Source organism: Ambystoma mexicanum, chromosome 8, assembly GCF_040938575.1.
Source record: "Ambystoma mexicanum isolate Mex_15411 chromosome 8, UKY_AmexF1_1, whole genome shotgun sequence".
Taxonomy (NCBI): domain Eukaryota; kingdom Metazoa; phylum Chordata; class Amphibia; order Caudata; family Ambystomatidae; genus Ambystoma; species Ambystoma mexicanum.
Window position 1 is genome coordinate 1,200,748,244 of NC_090929.1, and position 16,293 is coordinate 1,200,764,536.

The following is a 16,293-nucleotide window of genomic DNA, read 5'->3' on the forward strand; positions in this document are numbered from 1 at the left end:
CAAGGTATGTGAACCCAAACAGACTTTTTTTCTTCTTCTCTTGGCTGAGCATGAACGAAACGCACCCCTCCTTTATAATGCCCCCGCAAAGTGCAGGTTATGCTGAAATGTGTCACACTGTCTGTCACTGTGTCTGTCCAGTGTATTTCATTAAAACCCTTCGGTGTCTTACTCTGTGTGGTGTTTTCCGCAACCCGCTTTTTTTAAAATAAGAAATGGACCGGATTGTCCTCCGTAGGGGCGACAAGGTAGAAGTGTAATAATGGGGTCCTTGTGAATGCTTGCCATCCTCCAGTGTTATTATACACCTCCGAGTGGTCCGCGAACTCTATGCCTATGATACGCATGCGTCTACTGCCTGCAGGGGTTGAGTGGGGGCACGCCCGGGGCACTGCAGGTCACATCGCCAAACCACCTCCTCTTTGAGTGACGCCTTTTTTCGTATTGGCGGGGGGGGGGGGGTCCACATTTCATCGCAGACAGAAAAGTGGGCAGCTCGAGGCGCGCTGAACGAGTTCCTGCAGACATCTGTTGCCATTGGCAGCTCTGGGTGGAGGGCATTGCCGGGGCTTGCGGGCTTGCGCCGGTGTAATTCAGAGTGACAGCCAGAGGGGAAGTGTCACCCCCAGGCCGGGGAAGCGCACTGCTCCCGGCGGGTGCGAGGTCCATTAAAATGGAAATGAAACAAACGTGCTTCCTTTCTGGTGCGTTTCTCCACATTGGCTACAGGTGCAGCATTAAGGGAAGGGGCGCCACGAGGCGACCTCGCTGACCTCTCATGTAAGCCGCCACCCTGCAGAGGAGTTGGCTGGTGCATTGCCCCGTCCTACTGTCGGTAATTCGTTCTGATTTCACCAGCGTGGGAAGTGCAAATCCCGAGAGAACCGATGCCGGCTTCTGCTCACTTTCAGGGCTTTTGGGTTCTGATTGCGGTTCTGAAGTGGAGGTGGCGCGTTAATGTCCAGCAAGTTCGGGCCACCCCCTCTGGGGCAACGTGTCCATCGTGTGGCTGTGCTAGATCCGGGATGCCAGACTCCCATGCCCGTCTGGATCTCCCTGTAATGGGCTAGAGTAAATGACAGCCATTGTTAAGGTGACTGGCCTATATGGAACTCTGGAGATTTCCCCGTAGGCCTCTGCACGTTAAGGCCTGGGATGGACTGGCCTTTAGGGAACTCTGGAGATTTCCTGGTACACCTCTGCACGTTAAGGCTAGGAGTGGACTGGCCTATGGAGAACTCTGGAGACTTCCCAGTAGGCCTCTGCACGTTAAGGCCAGGGATGGACTGGCCTATAGGGAACTCTGGAGATTTCCCGGTAGGCCTCTGCACCTCTTTTGTGGGGTATTTCCACATTTTCTCATAGGGAAAGCGTTGGTTTACAGATGCAAACACATCCGGAGCCGGGAGTTAACTCTGTAGCAAGGCTTAAGGCAGCCTGCTTTGCATGAATACCCCAGTGTGTGTGTGTTGGAATCCATGCCAGTTTATTTGTATATCATTCATCAGGACTTTAGCACGCGTTTCAGCCCTTATGATTAAGGAGGACAAGCATTGGGAGGTAGTTGAACATACACAATTTGGTCGAGTGGATAAACCGGGATTCGAACTCACGACATATGATTACGTTTCTGAAAAGGGAACGCAGCTGTGGTCGGATGGCGTCGGTCGTAACGTGAGCTTCAGTCTGCCTTCCCAGGCAAAATGTTCTCTAAGTTGCGTGGATAGTTCTAAGCACAAGGCCTAAGCACAAGGCCTTTTTTTCTGCAGATGCAGGAACAGAGGCATATGGATGTATGGTGTGTTGCTTAAAATCACACAGTTTGTTCAAGCATAAGCGTTTTGGTACATGGTTGTGAACTCACCCAGGAGTCAAGATCTGCTGGTAGTTGGGTCAACATTTAGACTGCTCTGCTCGCCCAGAGGAAGGTGGCGCGAGTGGAGGCAGTTATGGTATTTTCATGTATAAAGCGCCTATACACAGGCAAGTGTTTCAAAGCGCCCAGGCAAGTATGGGATGGCATGGTGCCGCTCTCTGCGCACCCCTTTTCAAAATGGCTCCGTGGCTGGCCTTTGTTGGTCATGCTTGCCCGCCCCCCTTTCCCCCCCGGTTTGGAACTGGTGAGATGTAAGTGGAGGGGCCATCTCCCTTCCATGCCCCGCACCTGCATCCCACCTGAAGGTAGCCAGGGTAAAGGATCCCCCTTGCCCAGGGATTGCGAGGCTGCCTTACGGAAGGTGGCATAGAGAACTAGAAAGAAAGCAGTGCCCGGGGACTCACGGCGCATCTCGGGGACCGCCCATGTAAAGAGCAGACTCGTACAACGTAAAAGCGCTCATTTCCAACTTAAAGACGTTTAAGGAAATTGCCGCTGGTGTTTCCTGCGATTTCCGGTCCAAACGCGATCAGATAAGCCGGAGCAGGGACCTTTCTCCCGAGTGGGAACTGCATCTGTCACACTTAAGCTGATTTGCGTTATTATTCTATAAATCATGCTGTACCCAGCACAGTAACCATGAGAGCCGGCGGAAGGGCATCGCGGTGCACGTCTGCCGCCTCGCTCAGTCTGAGCACGTTTTCTGTGACATGGTCGCGCTCTCCTTTGAGCCTTTAAGTGCTAAGGGTATATATATCCGGCCTGCATGACGGAGGACCGTGTACGCGCCGCCCACTCCGGCACTCAAGAGAACGCCCTCATTTCACCCAAACTCAACAGGGCTGACAGGCGCGTGTTCTCTAAAAAACCCTGCAGAGGAGCGGGCACTCATCTCGGGGAAGAAAAAGACATCCCGGTCGTGTGCCTACCTACAAAGCGGGTCACGTATACCAGATGTGCTTTCCAAGACCCTGCTTTGCACTAACCCGGCCACTTCACAATTGGACATCTTTCAAGAATACACATTTTACAGGGCCTGTCTAGCAGTAAGCAAGAAGCTTCTTAGCTTCCACAAGCCTGCTTTGCTAACCAAGCCACTTCATAACTACTATCCTTTAAGAATGCACATTTTACAGAGCCTGTCTAGCAGTAGGCACGAGGCTTCTCAGCTTCCACGAGCCTGCCTTGCTAACCCAGCAACTTCACAACTGCAATCCTTTAGTGCCAGGCTATTATGCAGATCTATGCAAAAAGGACACGCATACTCGTCCTTGGCACTTAAGGGGTTGAGTACACGTTTTACAGGGCCCCTCTAGCAGTAAGCACAAGCATTCTCGGCTTCCACAAGCCTGCTTTGCTAACCCAGCCACTTCACAACTGCAATCCCTTAAGAACACACATATTACAGGGTCTGTCTAGCAGTAAGCACGAGACTTCTCACCTTTCACGAGCCTGCTTTGCTGACCCGGCCACTTCACAATTACAATCCTTTAATAACACACAATTTTACAGGGCCTCTCTGGCAATAAGCACAAGGCTTCTCGGCTTCCACGAGCCTGCTTTGCTGACCCGGCCACTTCACAATTACAATCCTTTAATAACACACATTTTTACAGGGCCTCTCTGGCAATAAGCACAAGGCTTCTCGGCTTCCACGAGCCTGCTTTGCTGACCCGGCCACTTCACAATTACAATCCTTTAATAACACACATTTTTACAGGGCCTCTCTGGCAGTAAGCACGAGGCTTCTCGGCTTCCACGAGCCTGCCTTGCTAACCCATCCACTTCACAACTGCAATCCTTTAGTGCCAGGCTATTATGCAAGTCTATGAAAAAAGGACGAGCATACTCGTCCTTGGCACTTAAGGGGTTGAGTACACGTTTTACAGGGCCCGTCTAGCAGTAAGCACAAGCATTCTCGGCTACCACAAGCCTGCTTTGCTAACCCAGCCACTTCACAACTGCAATCCCTTAAGAACACACATATTACAGGGTCTGTCTAGCAGTAAGCACGAGACTTCTCACCTTTCACGAGCCTGCTTTGCTGACCCGGCCACTTCACAATTACAATCCTTTAATAACACACAATTTTACAGGGCCTCTCTGGCAATAAGCACAAGGCTTCTCGGCTTCCACGAGCCTGCTTTGCTGACCCGGCCACTTCACAATTACAATCCTTTAATAACACACAATATTACAGGGCCTCTCTGGCAATAAGCACAAGGCTTCTCGGCTTCCACGAGCCTGCTTTGCTGACCCGGCCACTTCACAATTACAATCCTTTAATAACACACATTTTTACAGGGCCTCTCTGGCAGTAAGCACGAGGCTTCTCGGCTTCCACGAGCCTGCCTTGCTAACCCATCCACTTCACAACTGCAATCCTTTAGTGCCAGGCTATTATGCAAGTCTATGAAAAAAGGACGAGCATACTCGTCCTTGGCACTTAAGGGGTTGAGTACATGTTTTACAGGGCCCGTCTAGCAGTAAGCACAAGCATTCTCGGCTTCCACAAGCCTGCTTTGCTAACCCAGCCACTTCACAACTGCAATCCCTTAAGAACACACATATTACAGGGTCTGTCTAGCAGTAAGCACGAGACTTCTCACCTTTCACGAGCCTGCTTTGCTAAACAAGCCACTTCGGAACTGCAATCCTTTAACAGCACACATATTACAGGGCCTGTCTGGCAGTAAGCACGAGGCTTCTCGGCTTCCACGAGCCTGCCTTGCTAACCCATCCACTTCACAACTGCAATCCTTTAGTGCCAGGCTATTATGCAAGTCTATGAAAAAAGGACGAGCATACTCGTCCTTGGCACTTAAGGGGTTGAGTACACGTTTTACAGGGCCCGTCTAGCAGTAAGCACAAGCATTCTCGGCTTCCACAAGCCTGCTTTGCTAACCCAGCCACTTCACAACTGCAATCCCTTAAGAACACACATATTACAGGGTCTGTCTAGCAGTAAGCACGAGACTTCTCACCTTTCACGAGCCTGCTTTGCTAAACAAGCCACTTCGGAACTGCAATCCTTTAACAGCACACATATTACAGGGCCTGTCTGGCAGTAAGCAAGAAGCTTCTTAGCTTCCACAAGCCTGCTTTGCTAACCAAGCCACTTCATAACTACTATCCTTTAAGAATGCACATTTTACAGAGCCTGTCTAGCAGTAGGCACGAGGCTTCTCAGCTTCCACGAGCCTGCCTTGCTAACCCAGCAACTTCACAACTGCAATCCTTTAGTGCCAGGCTATTATGCAGATCTATGCAAAAAGGACACGCATACTCGTCCTTGGCACTTAAGGGGTTGAGTACACGTTTTACAGGGCCCGTCTAGCAGTAAGCACAAGCATTCTCGGCTACCACAAGCCTGCTTTGCTAACCCAGCCACTTCACAACTGCAATCCCTTAAGAACACACATATTACAGGGTCTGTCTAGCAGTAAGCACGAGACTTCTCACCTTTCACGAGCCTGCTTTGCTGACCCGGCCACTTCACAATTACAATCCTTTAATAACACACAATTTTACAGGGCCTCTCTGGCAATAAGCACAAGGCTTCTCACCTTCCACGAGCCTGCTTTGCTGACCCGGCCACTTCACAATTACAATCCTTTAATAACACACAATATTACAGGGCCTCTCTGGCAATAAGCACAAGGCTTCTCGGCTTACACGAGCCTGCTTTGCTGACCCGGCCACTTCACAATTACAATCCTTTAATAACACACATTTTTACAGGGCCTCTCTGGCAGTAAGCACGAGGCTTCTCGGCTTCCACGAGCCTGCCTTGCTAACCCATCCACTTCACAACTGCAATCCTTTAGTGCCAGGCTATTATGCAAGTCTATGAAAAAAGGACGAGCATACTCGTCCTTGGCACTTAAGGGGTTGAGTACACGTTTTACAGGGCCCGTCTAGCAGTAAGCACAAGCATTCTCGGCTTCCACAAGCCTGCTTTGCTAACCCAGCCACTTCACAACTGCAATCCCTTAAGAACACACATATTACAGGGTCTGTCTAGCAGTAAGCACGAGACTTCTCACCTTTCACGAGCCTGCTTTGCTAAACAAGCCACTTCGGAACTGCAATCCTTTAACAGCACACATATTACAGGGCCTGTCTGGCAGTAAGCAAGAAGCTTCTTAGCTTCCACAAGCCTGCTTTGCTAACCAAGCCACTTCATAACTACTATCCTTTAAGAATGCACATTTTACAGAGCCTGTCTAGCAGTAGGCACGAGGCTTCTCAGCTTCCACGAGCCTGCCTTGCTAACCCAGCAACTTCACAACTGCAATCCTTTAGTGCCAGGCTATTATGCAGATCTATGCAAAAAGGACACGCATACTCGTCCTTGGCACTTAAGGGGTTGAGTACACGTTTTAAAGGCCCTGTCTAGCAGTAAGTACAAGGATTCTTGGCTTCCACAAGCCTGCTTTGCTTACACAGCCACTTCACAACTGCAATCCTTTAAGAACACACATATTACAGGGCCTGTCTAGCAGTAAGCACACAGCTTCTCAACTTCCACGAGCCTGCTTTGCTAACCCAGCCACTTAGCAACTACTATCCTTTAAGAACATACATTTTACAGGGCCTCTCTAGCAGTAGGCACGAGGCTTCTTAGCTTCCACGAACCTGCTTTGCTAACCCAGCCACTTTGCAACTGCAATCCTTTAAGAATACACATTTTACAGGGCCTGTCTAGCAGAAGGCACGGGGCTTCTCAGCTGTGAAACTCAGAATTTTGTTGTATCTAAACACGTATTTCCAGAGCCCAAATTAAGCCAACCAATGAAAGGATGTCAGCCTTTAATGCCCCAAAGTCTTTAAATTGTGATCACTTCAAGGGCTTCTCTAGTCCAAACACACATGTGCATGCCATGCTATTCCCCTCTTGTACATGGATGTAGTGGCAGAACTGGTGTCGTCTTCTGTCGGAGAGTCACTCTGTAATGCCACCCAGAGTCCACGTGTGCATTTCCAGGAGCTATCTAGCACTGTGGGGGTACAGGGAACATTCCACAGCTGTTCCTTCATTCCAACATTACCTGCCAATATCGGTGGAGTAGAAGAAAGGTCTTTCCAGGGCCTGTTTTGCACTCAGCCATGCAAGACATGAAGTCAGTACTTAGCCGTGCATGCACACATATGGGGATTCTGTCGTTGTATAAGTAGTGTGAATTACATGCCTTTTTAATGGTCTTAGAAAAGAGACCAGCTGTGCACGCAACACAGCCATGCCTTTATGGAATCATCTTAACATTCAAGGGCCTGTGTAGTGCAATGCAACCGAGGTAGATGTACTTCTGGGTTTAACATGTCTGCCGGCACTTACACATGGAAGTGACAGGCCACGAAGGAGCTTGTGGAGCTGGCTCAGTGCAAATTCAGGGGTAGTAAGGACGAGGCAGGGAACCCGGACTAGATCTTCCGAGGTTTGAGAGAATTTCCGCCCTGACTAGCCCCAGTGGCCGGTGGAACCTCTGCATCAGGGCCCGTTGGTGGTCCCCACGGGTGCTCCACTGCATACTCCCATCACCCGGGTATCCCCCCTTGGGAAAACCAAAAGTCGGGTCCCCTGCTACTGCTAGATGCCCCATGGCCCTTCAATCGACTCGGAGTGACTGTGGTGGTTGAGTGTTGCTTTTGATTATCATGAAAGCGGAGGTTCGATGAACGTAGGAGTCACACATTCACTCCCATCAAGAAGTGCCTTGAAGCCATGGATTATGGCACTCCCTGCATCCATCCATCCATCACCGCTCTCTTATCTATTATACGCTATTCCCTTCCTCTATCACCTCCCTCACTTTATTACCACCGACATTTCATCTTCTCCACTTCCCGACTCCCGCCTCCAGCCTCTCACTTAGCCTCCTCACTCACCCCCTCACTCAATACGTTCCCCATCCTTGCCCCTGTCCTTCCATCACTTCTTCTATCCTTGCTCCTTCCCTCGGCCCACACACTAAGCCCCCGCCCCCACCCTCAGTTGCATCCCGTCCCAATGTCCCCCTGCCCGTCTCTTCTCCCTCGCTCTTTCTCCCTTTCCCTCGCCCTCTTCCTCTCCTGTTCCCTGGGCACCGGGCAGCAGTCCTTTCTTTGTTTCCCCCTACACGGGGTTTTGGACTGAGATCAGCGCGCCCTTTATCACAATCCATCCGTTTCATCCATGAAGCGGGCATGGGCTCCAAGGTTTACTCGTGACGGATGGCTGCATGCCCAAGTAGAGCGCCGTGCAGCATCGCATCCGTGTGCGTGGGTGCGTGCGTGCGACGGGGGGCAGGGTCCCCGTGCAGGTAGTAGTCTTGGCAGGGTTTCCCCAACGCACCCGACATCCACCGACGCTTGACAGGAGGTCTCTCTCTCTCTCGTCAACCTCCCAATGGTTTCTCAAATGAAAGTTGGGGTAGATCTTTGATGACATTAGGGGGCAGCGATGTCACAGAATAGCGAATGATCGCCCCCCTTGCATTCTACTCCCCCCCCCCCCCCGCCCCCTGTAACCCGGTAGGCGCAGAGAAGCAAGCTCAGCAGACCTATGTGCGCCTCCACACAGTGAAGAGGCTCTGGGTGCAGAGCCGCAGTGACCTTTGACACCCGGAAGAGTGGACTATGGTGCGCTACCGACCACGAGCGATGCGAAGGAGATACTTGGAGCATACCTGCCTACATTTCAAAATCAAAATTCCTGAGATTTATGCCCCGCCCACAGCCACACAAGACTCCGGCCATTTGCACACGGCTCCGCCCACACGCCCAAGAGGTAAACACGGTTGTTGTAGGCTTCAGTTTGCTTACTATAGCACTGAAACACATTCATTCAATGCAATGGTAAGCAAACTGAAGGCGCCGCCGCGCCGAAATAATGCTGCTTTCAATCCAATGATATGGATTGAAAGCACTATTACGGGGCTCTGGGGCCGCATTGAGCGCCGTTTCCGGGTCACGGCCACTTCTTCACCCGATTGGCTACCGGCGGCAGCCAATCAGGTGGAGAATATGACGGGACCCGGAAAGAATCTCAAAATTCCTGAGATTCACGGGACTTTTCCGGAGAGCCGGAGAAATGCTTAAAATTCCGGAGTCTCCGGAAAAATTACGGAGGTTAGGCAGGTATGACTTGGAGCCAGCTGCAAGGTCTTAGATGACCCGAGGGCAGTCATCACATTGGTAGGTTGTTGATATTTTATATATGATTGCCATCTTGCTAGAACGAGGGAGAAAGAGAACGAATACTAGGTTGATGCGAAGAAGCCTTCAGGGGTCAGAAATTCAGTTCAGTGGCGGATATGGAAGGTGGTAGATAAGAGATATACACGTGTGTGTGTATGTATGTGGAGAGAAAGAAAGGCAGATTGCTAGATGTATTCAGTGCTTAGAGGTGTACCCATGCTTGAGTAGGCGGGAGGTATATGGGTGGCAGGTTGGTATACACATACAGTGCTTAGCGGTGTAGACATGAGATGCTTCAGCAGGCAGGGTGGTAGATAGGAGACGATCAGTAGATGTATACAGTGCTTAGAGGTGTAGCCATGCTTGAGTAGGCGGGCGGTATATGGGTGGCAGGTTGGTATACACATACAGTGCTTAGCGGTGTAGTCATGAGATGCTTCAGCAGGCAGGGTGGTAGATAGGAGGCGATCAGTAGATGTATACAGTGCTTAGAGGTGTAGCCATGCTTGAGTAGGCGGGCGGTATATAGGTGGCAGGTTGGTATACACATACAGTGCTTAGCGGTGTAGACATGAGATGCTTCAGCAGGCCGGGTGGTAGATATGAGATGCTTCAGCAGGTAGGGTGGTAGATAGGAGGCCAATCAGTAGATATAAAGCGTTATTAGAGATGCAGACATGAGGTGCTTCAGAAGGCAGGGAGCTAGATATGAGATGCTTCAGTAGGCAGGGTGGTAGATATGAGATGCTTCAGCGGGCAGGGTGGTAGCTAGAATGCTGATCAGTAGATATATAGCGTTATTAGAGATGCAGACATGAGGTGCTTCAGAAGGCAGGGAGCTAGATATGAGGCAGAGCATTAGATGGGAGCAGATATAATAGGCAGGAAGTATATCTGTAGATGTGTAGAATGCAAGAGATGCATCAACAGGAAGGGAGGTGGACAAGAGTTATAGCAGTAGATGGATGCGTAGGTTGGAGACCGGAGAGACATCGGTAGATAAAGAGGCAGACAGAAGTTTGATCCATTGTTATATGTAGCTTGAGAAATAGAAGGTGAGGAAGACAGGAAGTAGACTTGCTTTTAAGTAGAGAGTTGTGGAGTTAGAAGCATACAGAAATGGGTAGGCAGGTAGGTATTCCTGTTTAAAGAGGTAGAGCTAGAGCGAGCTAAGCTGAGGTAGTTCTGTGGATGGGGAGTTGGGTACACAGCAGATTGGAGACACGCGTGTTGACAGGAGGTAGATGGGCAGAGAGGTTAAGGAGGTAGGTCTGCTCATAGGTAGATAGACACATGCCATGGGGCATGGCTATTGTCCTTGGCTTCTTCAAGTGCTCATTCAATTGCAACATGAAAGGCACGTGACTTCAGGTCCAGAATAAGATACTGCAGTGCGACTCATCAGATGTCTGTAAACTCTACAACTCTAGAATTCTATGGCCTTAGGTGGGGCGCACCTGCGGTGGAAAGGGGTCGTTATCTGCCTGCTGTGGAAATAAGACGTGGTGCTGTGACTCGGAGCGCTGCCATGCATTGACTGCGCCCGTCCTTCAATAGCCATTAAAGGGTGGCATGTTGTCGGTCAGTCTTGGCTGCTTTTCTAAAAACAGTAGTTTGATTTTCCCTGATTGAGTTCAATCAGAAAAGAAGGGATGTGTGCAAAGTGTGGGGACAACAGTGGTAGGTCAAATAGCGCGACGTTTTAGACTGAACAGTCGGGCAACATTCTCTATCGTAATCATTGCAATTGCGTGTCTAGCGTTTTTCTTTGGATAATTTAAATACCTCGATTTTATAAAAGACATTGTTTCGCCTTGGAGAACTATGATTGCATTTAGAAACACTGGGTGTGATGTGATATTGTTGTCACACGGCCCCATGTGTTTGCGTGCACGTCCTGCTCTCTGCAGCGGATGAGAACAGGGCTCCACCCCCCCGGGCCCCGAGGGCAGATGTGCACAGCGCATTCCTCTAGTCACTGGTGGCTGATTTGGAGGCAGGACCACATTTCCCCGTTTGCTGTGCGATAGATGCTCGGCGCGGTATCCTAGCAACCATCGTGCAACACAGCAAAGATGCTCTCTCAGGCATGAACTGAGCAAATACCTCGTCGCCTGTCTGTTTTTCTATCATTCTCTCCTCACGTATATATATTTCTTCAGATCCCCTTTCCCATCCCCCACGCCCTTCTGCCCTTTTCCCCTTATTTTTCTTGACTTTTCTCTCGAGTCTCCACCCTGCCTGACTCCCCTCACCTCCACTCATTTCTTCTTCCCCTCTTCTCCGCACTTCTTCCACTCTTATTCTCCCCCTTCTTCTCTTCTTCACCCCCCTCCCATATCTTCCCCTTGCCCCTCCTTTTATTCCCGTCTCACCTATCCAAATACTCTTCACCCATTCCCCCACCTCCCCCCACAGATAACATATCCTTTCTGCCCCTCCCCCTACCAAGTCGCCCACATGTATACCCACTCCAGCCATCTTCAATGTCACCTGATCCCCTGCCTTATGCCCTCCGTGTTTCTCGCTTCCCCTATGCTCGCCCTATTCTTTCACCTGCCCCACCTCTCATTCCACACTCCCTCTGCTCCCTTCCACTACTGACCCTTGTTGACTGTTCTTGCTCTCCTCCCTGACCACAACTGATAATCTCTCCCGTCCTTGCTTCCCTGAATTTTCATTCCAAACCTCTTCTTTCATCGCTCATTCCCAATAGGGTGCTTGAGTCTGCACTGCCTTCCCTTCTTAACTCTACTCGCTCCCTTCGCTTGCCCCCCCCCCGCCATCCTTTCCTTAGACTATCTCTTTTGCCTCCATTGCATTTACCCCTCTCCACTTATCGTAATGCTGCTCTAGTGGCAGGGGAAGCTTATAGTGCTGAGGGGAGGAAAATCACAAAGAGGGGGGAGGGAGGGACTCTGTTATAAATGATTCAAGCTCAGTGGTGGCTGGTGTTCTGCTCGCCGGAGGTGGTCAATATGTCCACTGAATTACTGTAAGCGACCAATTGGAATACATTTTATTTTGATTATGTTTAAATATTTTCTTTGTGTGTTTTGTAAAGGTTTCTAATAAACCAAATACAAATGAAAAAATTAAAGTAAGCGACCAAGCTTAGCAGAGGGAGTCGAAAGAATGGTGGGGTTTTCAGGGACGTCATTTCACCAAAATGCCAGGCGTAGTGGAAGTGACATCACACGACCCATGAACCCTGATGACCTCACACGAAGTGATGTCATTTGACCCCACCTTGAAGAGATATCGCGGGAAGCGATGGAATACGACCTTTCACCCGTTGACAAAAAAGCAAGTGGCATCACATAGCATTGTACACTACGAAAAATATGGTTACGATATCACTATAAAGTGATGTACATGTCATACAAGAAATGATCGCCATATGTATCGTTAATATCAGTGTGTATAGGCCCATATTACCAAATTACTGTGAATGCAAGCAGAAGTCCATGACCAAATGATAATGATGTATTATTATATAGCACTTACGCTTAAGCACTTTATATAGAAAAAACATACACCCAATATGACCCAACCGGTCTTGGTACTCATTTATCGCCCTCAGAAGGATGAACGGCTGAGTTGAGGCGTTTAAGAACAGACTAAATCAGTGACTCACCCCCTGAGGTGTGCCTGAAATATACCTTTAAAGAGTCTAGCAATTATTGTATATCATTCCAGAAAGATACATTTGGTATTCCTATTCTTTCTTATTTAGGGTCAGTGCTGAAAGTGTTAGACTTGAGGCACTCCTGGTCTTATTTTTCTTCTTTTTATAAGGGGCCTGAACAAGAAAGCCAGCCACTCCAGAAGTAAAGTGCCACACGGTGCTGGCCACAGCCCAGGAGCTTGCATTACAAAAAAAAATATGAAAACACTTTTTTTTTTTTAGAGGTCGCAAGGGAGACCTCAGAGGTCACAGGTGTGACCTCTGGCGACCCCTAAATGACATACCTGGGGGTTTTGCCCCCTACAATAATGTTTGCATAATAATGTGTTGAAATAGTGATTCTTCAACAAATGTTTTGTGAAAACTGCATAGAAAGCCATGCAAATTACATTAACATCTGCAGGGGAACACATACACATGAAAATCAGATAGAAGCCAGGCCACCAAAAGTACAGAAATCCTGTACAGCATTTTCATGATGGTTTGGGCAAAATATAGGACAGCATTGTGTGCTCTAGCTCCTTGACGCGTCTTCTATGTGCAAGATCGAATTATCAGTAATTATCTTGGACCAAATAACCATACAGACCAAAGGAAGATGGTAAAATACTGCTGTAATCTCAATGAAAGAAAGCAGGGTGATATGACAGCTATCAAAGTAGATGCTCAATGTTCGCCCACAATCTTGCTTGTACAAAGTTTATATACTTTCACATACGTCATTTATGACATCGTCCTATGTGGCATTTCATAAAACGTATCACTGGGAAGGATTGGATTAGGGGAACATATCTACTTATCGAATTATATATGGGTTAATATCTCATTGGCTGCCCCTTGTCTGAAGGACACACCCTGAGCTACGTCTATGCATGTTATATAATGATTATAGCATAGAATACTAGCGGGCTAATAAATTGCAACACTGTATGAAAGAGTGTGGCAGGCCTTTTGATTGGTTGGCAACCCTACCCAAACTTGGTGTTCAAACTGTGTCAACTTGTTTCCCAATTAGTCAATTGCATTTCATCAACCTGATCCTTAGCCAAGGTCTATCGTTTGAAGTTGATCTCGTAGTCTGCTCACTGTTCTTGGACATTCAAAGAAGTGTGAGCACACCACTATCTTAGTTCAAGCTCTAATGAATAGTCTTTGTTTTGAGTTCTTCATCACGTGTCCGGAGACCACGATTTTGTCCATTTCAGCATCTCAATTACTGCTATTTGATTTTGTTAAAGAGGGTGTCATTACCCTTCTGGTCTTTAGAGATGTGTTTACTCCACCTCACATAGGCTTTTGCCTCCATATTTGTCCAACACTTAGCGCCTGCAAATGTCCTCGTTGCTCCTAATCTTCGCAGAAATATGTCTTCCGCACATGGTCTGTTAATTTGCCTCCCTTTGTACCTTGCACACATCTCTCGAAATAGCATCCTAGACATTAGGCCAACATACTTCTTTATTCTGCACATGAAAACAGCTCCTTCATTAATTCTTCAATTTGCAATCCTAGACTTTTATGTTGAGGTAACTGGATTGATTCTTTAACACAGACTGTCTTCCATTTTCTTCCAATGGCTGTCCTGAACGTTGTGTACATACCTCTTATTAGCATGCTCATATATGCTTTTTCTACCTTGTGTCGCAGTGTATTTACTTTTACTGGTCAGCAAGTTACTTTGTCTTCTTATTTGCACGATTACTTCATTTTTAGATATGTGTTTCTCTTTGTGCTTTAGTTACATCATCAATTTTAAATATTTTCACATCGTTTCAACATAGGTTTATATATCTTCTTCATTACATCATTCTGTTGTCGTCAGACTTTTTCTTATCTTTCATCCATAATTCCTATATCCGCATTTTGGCACTTTGGTAGTGGGCATCCTTCTTGGTGATTTCCTCCACTGTCTCAACATGAGGGTATCTTCTGAATGGCTGTCTGAGTGCATATCATCTTTCACACTTGACATGGTATGGACATGTCACATAAGCTCGTACATGGGTTCCTAATTGTAGCTCTTTGTCTGTTACTACAATAAGACGGTGGTGATGCGGCATGGAATATAGAAGAGGCATCCACCTGCTCTTCTACAATTGTCTCTGAAAAACCCATTTATGATGATGTGCATGGTATATATCCGCATCACCACTGTGCCCAAATGAATGGCAGTAATGTCACTGTGAAATGCTTTCCTCCATCAATCAACACTCTTTCATTCCACTCTCCCCCAACTTCTCTCTTTACCTCCAATCAACATTCCGCATCTCTTCTCTTAAGCTTCTCCTCTCTATTCTGCTCATCTCACACTCAATATTTTCTTCTCCCGTTTATTTTATTACCATTCATACCTGCATGCCTCCCATCTCTGCTTACCCATTCCCATCTCTTCTTCCTTGCACTCTCCTTGATTACATTTGTGCAGTAGCACCTGGAGCATATCAACGTGGCCAAATAACCGTTTAGATTCAGAGAATATGGCAAAGTACTGCTTTATTATCACTTCAATGAAGCAGGGCAATCTGGCAAGCATAACAAGTCACAGCTTACTCACTTTCAAAATACATTTCCATTATACAAAGGCTTTATACCTCAATATGTGTCAGTTATGACATCATCCTACGTGGCAAATAGGGCTGAGGGATCGGTTAAGGGAACATATATACATATAGCTATACCTGTTGCTTGTTTGGGTCTTAATAACTTCATTGGCTGCCCTCTGTGAGGCACAGCTAAAACAACCTCAAACAACTACGTATAATAAAGATTATAGTAGAATAACAGCAGTGCATTGGCTTCTGCAACAATGTATGGTCCATCATCACATAGGCTATCCTAATTGGTTGGCATACTCTTCTAACCTTGGACATTCGGCGTGTTAGCAGCAAATAAGCAAAACAAAACCCAGGTGTGGGGAACAAGGTCAGGCAACCCACCCACTTGGCCAATTAGCCTTACCATCTCTCACCAGTTAGGCTCAAAGCCAAGGCCTCTTCTTTTTAGTTGACCTTACTGACTGTTCTCTTCTCCTGAACTTTTAAGCAAATTAGGGTACATTGCTATCTTCGTCTGGAGCATTATTAATAGGCCTTGTTTTCTGGTTTTGCACCACATGTGAGGAGACCATGGTGTGTGCATTCTTTTATTTAGTGTTATTGGATTCAATTATAATGGGTGCTATTACCTTCTTTGGCCTCTGGAGACTTGATTGCTCCATGTGGCACGTGCTTTCTCTATTTTTAATTGTACAATATTTGGCACTCACAAATGTTTACTCCTTCTAAGAGAAATAGGTCTCATGCACATGGCTTATCCTCTTTAACTCCTTTTGTACTTTGTAGTTGCTTCTCACTGTGGCATCCTTAATCCTTAGCCAAACATATTCTTTGTTCTTGCACGATTTTGCATTTCAGTGCCTGTCAACTATTCTGCCTCGGTTTCTCTCCTTCGTGTTTTCAGCTTACTATTACACAAGGCCGACGTCCATCTTCTCATCATGGTTGCTTTACCCACATTAGATTTTCTACTGTAGCAAGCTTCTATATTTCTC

At 47.6% G+C, this 16,293-nt stretch overlaps 1 protein-coding gene across 4 annotated transcripts in view; it reads left to right on the forward strand.

The window, feature by feature from the left end:
* The window catches only part of PRKG1 (protein kinase cGMP-dependent 1), a 2,834,149-nt gene that overhangs the window by 492,018 nt on the left and 2,325,838 nt on the right, over window positions 1–16,293 (forward strand). The gene's annotated exons all lie outside the window — the stretch shown is intronic.